General features: G+C 54.2%; 1 pseudogene across 1 annotated transcript; it reads left to right on the top strand.

Moving 5' to 3' along the window:
* Nucleotides 1–614: 614 nt before the first annotated feature.
* Nucleotides 615–3,019, top strand: LOC308579622 (lysophosphatidic acid receptor 6-like; annotated as a pseudogene). The gene is made up of 2 exons: nt 615–669; nt 1,963–3,019. The product of its transcript is annotated as a lysophosphatidic acid receptor 6-like (transcript).
* Nucleotides 3,020–5,699: the final 2,680 nt, after the last annotated feature.

Here is a 5,699-nt window from a genome sequence, read left to right as displayed (position 1 = left end):
AAAGTTTATTAGAATGCGTTATGTAAATGGGATGGGATTAAGAACATCATGGAGGGAACGGCGGGAAGTCAAAGTTTAAAGAGAAATGTAAAACAAATTTGGAATCTTGAATATATGTATACTGTATAAAGTTTAATTTAAAAAACTGACTTCAAAAAACTAAAAAGTCCCAGACGCTGCAACCTTTCTTCATAGGGAAGCCTTCTCCTCCACTTTATCATTTTGGTGGCCCTTTTCTGACCATTTTCCAACTATGCAATACAGTATCCTTTCTGAGGTAAGCCGACCGGCACTGCACACAGCATTGCAGAAGCGGTGGCACCATATATTGGTACAAGGAACGGATAGCAGCAGTTTTATTTTCACTAAGTTCTTCACCTTCCAGAGACAGACAAACACAACATAAATCGCAGAATCAATAGCAGTTATGGGGCTTCTCCTCCCATGCAGGGAAGAGGGAAGGGGCTGGCGAGAGACGCGGCTTGTAGTTTTTCCCCAGCCGGAGACGCCGGAGGGCGGGGGGAGGAAGTGGGTCGGAGGCGAACCTTCCCGGAATGTGCCTGGAGGGGTTGAGGTTGCGCAAGGGGGCCTTGAGTTGCCGGGTAGCAGCAGCAGCAGCCGCAGGGCAGGGCAGGCAGGCGGACAGAGACCCACATGGAGGTCCTGGAGGTAGGAGGCAGTGGGGCTGGGGGCGTCGGTTGCTTGGCTGGGAGCCAAGGTGAGGCAGGGAGAGGGCGGCAGGACTCGTTTGGCCCCGACGGCAGGACTCCTGGGTCCCATGGGGAGGAAGGCGTCAACTCTGCTCCAGGGGCTTGGGGAGGGCGGCGGAGACGGCTTTCTAGGAAGCGAGAACCTCCAGGAGGGTCATCAGCACCCTGGACAGCCGGGAGGGGGGAAGAAAGGCAGTCCCACCCCCTCGACGGCCCGCGCTCCCTCCCACCTGCCCACCTCTCGCCCCCTCCCCGCTTCCTTTCCAAGGGGCTCAGCCATAGCTCCACCAGCCTCCGCGGAGGGAGGGACTGCCTGTGAGCCCCGAGAGAGAGAGAGAGAGAGAGCGTCCTCTGCAGGAAGAAGAAGACCACGGCCTCCCCCCCCCCGCCCCCAGTCTCAACTGGGCGAAATGCGGAGATGTCAGGATTTGAGGCTTCCTTTAAGGAGGGACAATCTAGGACAGAAGAGCCGCCGACCAGATACCCCCAAAGAAAACCTGCGAGCCGGATTCAGGCCCAAGCGCATTCTCCTCTCTTGCGCTTCCCGGGAACTGGGATTCGGAAGCATTCTTGCCTCAAGCTATTTAGGTAGAACATAGCCATCATGGCCAAGCAGCCATGGACAGAGCATCTCCAAGCACCGCAGAATCCTAAGAAAGGGGTTCAGGGTAAAAAGGAGAGTCAAGATTGTCAAATAATTCGAAAGGCTTGGAAGTTATCTAAAATTGGGGGGGGGGGGGAGAGAGCTAAGAACCAGGCAAAGCGGGGCTGAAAAACGATAAACAAAGAGCCATCTAAAAGAGGGGAAAGGAGGTTGCAGCAGGCAAAATTTCAGGGCACCATCACCCCAGTCAGTGCACCACAAAAACAAAAGGAAAGAGCGCTCTCTGCTGGCTCCCCGCAGCTGAAGGTTTCTCCAGATTGACGGCTACATTGGACAGAGAGGGGACAAGAGGCGGTCGCTCTCTGGGTGGCTCCTTGCTTCGGAGCTGCTCAGTAGCTCTAGGGTGGGTGGGAGAAGTGTGAGCCTCGGAGAGCCGCGGAACCAGCCCCGCGAACAGGCCGCCGAGTGCGTGCTTGGCCTTTTCAATGTGTTGAGGGAGTGGGAGAGTCTTGGTTTGTTTTTGTTTTAATTTTTGTTATGTATTTTGTGTTTTTTATATTTCATTTTTATTTTGTGAACCGCCCTGAGCAATACGGATGAAGGGTGAATAAATGAATGAATAAGCGGTTTTCTTTCGTTTTTTCCCAGCGGCCGCCGAAGACCCTCTCCGTGCCGCTTTCTGGTGGCTCCGCGTGGAACAGCAGCAGCCCCACCTCCGGCTGCTTGGAGAGCGCCGACTTCCAGTACCTGCTCTTCCCCGTGGTCTACAGCCTGGTCTTCGCCCTGGGCCTGGTGGGGAACCTCTTCGTCCTGGGCTACTTCTTCCGCGCCAAGTCCGCCACGGAGCCCGCCAACGTCTTTCTGGTGAACCTGGCCGCCATCGACCTGCTCTTCGTGCTAACGCTGCCCTTCCGCATTGCCTACCACGCGCTGCGCAACGACTGGGTCTTCGGCGAGGCGCTGTGCAAGGTCACCGGCTGCCTCTTCTTCGCCAACCTGTACGGCAGCTCCCTCTTCCTGGCCTGCATCTGCCTGGAGCGCTACGTGGCCGTGGTACACCCGCTGCGCCACCTCCGGCTCCGGCAGCTGCGCTACCGGGTGGCGGCCGCCCTCGGGGTGTGGGCGGTGCTCGTCGCCGCCGTCCTGTACCTGGCGCTCCGCTTCCCCGACGGCCGCACCGCTTGCCTGGAGAACTTCTCCTCCAGCTCCTGGCGGGGGCGCATCTCCTCCGTCAGCCTCCTCTTGGCCGCTGCCGTGGGCTTCCTGCTGCCGCTCTTCCTCATCGGCATCTGCTACCCGCTCCTTGCCGGGGATGCAGCCCGGCTCGCGAGCGGTGCGGCGCAAGGCGCTGCGCACGGTGCTGGTGGTTCTGGGCGTCTTCCTGGTCTGCTTCGCGCCCTATCACCTGGTGCAAGTGGTGCACACGCTGGGTCGCGCCGGCGTGCTGGGCGGCTGCCCGCTCCTTCGCGCCACCTACGTGGCCCGCCGGCTCACCATGGCCCTCACCAGCCTCAACCCGCTCGTCTACTACTTCGCCGCCGAGCGCTTTGCCTGGCAGCCCGGCTGGTGGAAAGGCTGCTGCTGCTGCTGCCGCCGCCGGCTAGAAACCGCCCAGCCGCCCCTGCTGAGACTTCGCGGGCTTGGGGCCAGTAAGCAGGGATCCTCCTCGTGGGGAGAAAGCTGCGCTCCCGGGACGGCGCCGTGAGCTCTCCAGCAGATCGCGGATCGTCGGAGGTGCGCGCGCCTGCCTCCTCGGGCATTCTGGCTGCGCCTTCGTGTGAGCGAAGGAGTTCCTCAGCCTTAGACAAGCAGCCTTAGACAAGCGTCCAGCATAAACTGCCCTGGAGGAGGTTCCTTCGCCCTCTTCACGTTAAAGTGCTCATTTACACACCCACAGCCCGTTCGTCGCAAGGACCGTTTAAGAGATGGGAATTTGGAAGGCAGAGAGAGAGAGAGAGAGAGAGAGAGAGAGAGAGAGAGAGAGAGACTTACCCTCCCTTGACGGGGTTTCTACAGCTGCTGCTGCTGCTGCGAGTGTTGGGGCTTCGCAGTTGAGACCTCTTCTGAAGTCTTTGTGGCAGGCAGACTTTAACAAGGCGCAGGTACTCCCTGCTTTCTACACACCCATTAGAGCAAAGGTAGGCCACAGCCAGGCAGAAGAAGGGGAAGAGAGCATCTTTTGCAAGCAGAGGGACCCAGCTTCAATTCCTGACGTCTCCAGGAAGGGTTGAGAGAGACCGTAGGCTGAAATCTGGAGAGCTGCTGCCAGTCAGTGCAGAGAGCAATGAGCCAGATGGTCTGTCTCCAAATAAGGCAACCTTCTATCTTGCTAATGGATCGAAAAAAGGAGGAGTGCTGTATGGGCCTATGTACCCCTTTGCCTCACCCCTTCCTCAGCATCTGAGGCAACCATTCTACACACACACACACACACACACACACACACATGTTATGTCTGAATGGCCAAGTTTCCCAGGGAACATCCCAGCAGCCCTCATTGCCACTTGTCTGTGTGTGCAGGGGTCATAAGTGGAAGACAGAGCCTCATCTTGGCCAGCAAAGTGGGTGGGTGCTTCTAGGGAACAGTGTTAGTGTCAGAGTAATGCAGTTCAGGCAAGACACAGTAGTCACATATTGCAAAGAAGATGGGGAGAGGGTTACAATACAATATAGGTTGCTATAGGCATTGATTCTCTTGCTCCTGCCCAAATCTCTGTTTTTATTCTAGAGCCTTTCCATCACAATACCAAAACAACAACTAGCTAAACGACAAAATATGGTAAATAACTTTATTTTGCTGGGGGGGGGGGCAGAGTAAGTGACAACACATTCTACTGAGCGTGGAACATGTTGGTTTGGGAATCCCAAACCTGAAACTGTATTACAAGGCATTTTGGTTGAGACGTGTTATACAGATCATTAGAAATGCAAAAGACCTTCCTTTGAGTTCAGCTTGATTCACCATCAAGGCATCAAGGCATTATTGCTTCCGAACCCATCAAGGTCATTGATTTGGAAAAGTAGCCACCTTTTCCTCCGCTCTAGTGGTGTGGGGGGAAATGGAATGCAGACCCATCCCTGGCTCCCTTCCAAAATTGTATTGTCCAGATAAATACAAACAACGTGACAGATGGACCAGCAATAGTCTAAGGTACATAAAATATTTATTTGCTAGAGGAAGACCCAAAAGAACCCAAAAGAACCCAGGTGTGGGATAAATGGCAATATATTCCTATCATTTGGTTTCAGCATTGCATTGGAGGGTCTGCAGTTCTGTGATGACTGGGCTGCACATGTGGTGCGACTGCCCATCAGCAAAAGAATTTTGGGAAACATTTCCCAAGAGTTGGGGAAACTACCACCTCCCCCCCTTTTTTGTTCTTGTTAGATCTTTAACCTAATAAATCATAACAAGCTAGCATTATAATTTGGTGGTGGAAGCAGGTTGGGGACAAGACACTCCTAAAATGTCTAAATTTAGTAAAGGGTTAGCATTTAAGCAAACCCCCATAATTCCCGAATTTAGTAAATTGCCTAGGGGATAAGTCATTTAAGAAACAAAGGCAGAGTGATGGCCCACCAATGAAAACAATCAACCAGGGAAGCCCTGCCCTGAGTTCTGGGTATTTACATGGGCATAGACAAGATCACTGACCAGTCATGTTGGTTCTGCCCCCCCCCCACCCCGAAGAAAAATCCTGCCCTCCCCTGACAAAAATCCTGACTTTGCCTATGGCTGTTGTTTAGTTGTTTAGTCATTTAGTCATGTCCGACTCTTTGTGACCCCCTGGACCAGAGCAGGCCAGGCACTCCTGTCTTCCACTGCCTCCCGCAGTTTGGTCAAACTCATGCTGGTAGCTTCGAGGGGTTGGGGGGGGGGCTCCCTGCTCCTGATTGCTTCTGCTGCCAAGGCCAAGCCTCCCAGCCGACCAATAGGGTGGGCTGGTGGGCGGGGCTAAATGCGTTGAAACAGCCACTGCAACCTTCTTTTATCAGTCTGTCCCTGCTTTCTTCGGATGATGAGTGGTTGGCAGAAATCATCAGAAGTATTAAGAATTGGTTGCACCTGTGAGGGTACAGCGGCGAGCCTTTTGGCTCGGGTGGCGGTTAGGCATTGGAATATGTGTGCTGTGTTGGAGTATTGGGTATGCGCCATCATCTACCTCTCCTCTTTTGGGTATTCCATTAAAGATGCCCTGCTAGTGGCTAGGGCCATGGCACACCCCCAGTGACATCATGGGGGAGCTTCCAGTTGTATTTGCATCAACAAGCTCCTCCCATTGGTTGTTAACTCTGATATGACTCCTGGCTGTGTGGGGTGGAGTCTTGCATTGGTGTTTCATCCAATGCCTGCCAATACTACTCACATGCTGTAACCAATAAAA

Source organism: Podarcis bocagei (assembly GCF_964188305.1).
Source record: "Podarcis bocagei genome assembly, contig: HAP1_SCAFFOLD_304, whole genome shotgun sequence".
In the NCBI taxonomy this organism is placed as follows: domain Eukaryota; kingdom Metazoa; phylum Chordata; class Lepidosauria; order Squamata; family Lacertidae; genus Podarcis; species Podarcis bocagei.
Note: the sequence above shows the minus strand (reverse complement) of the source record. Positions and strands in the feature narration are given on the sequence as shown.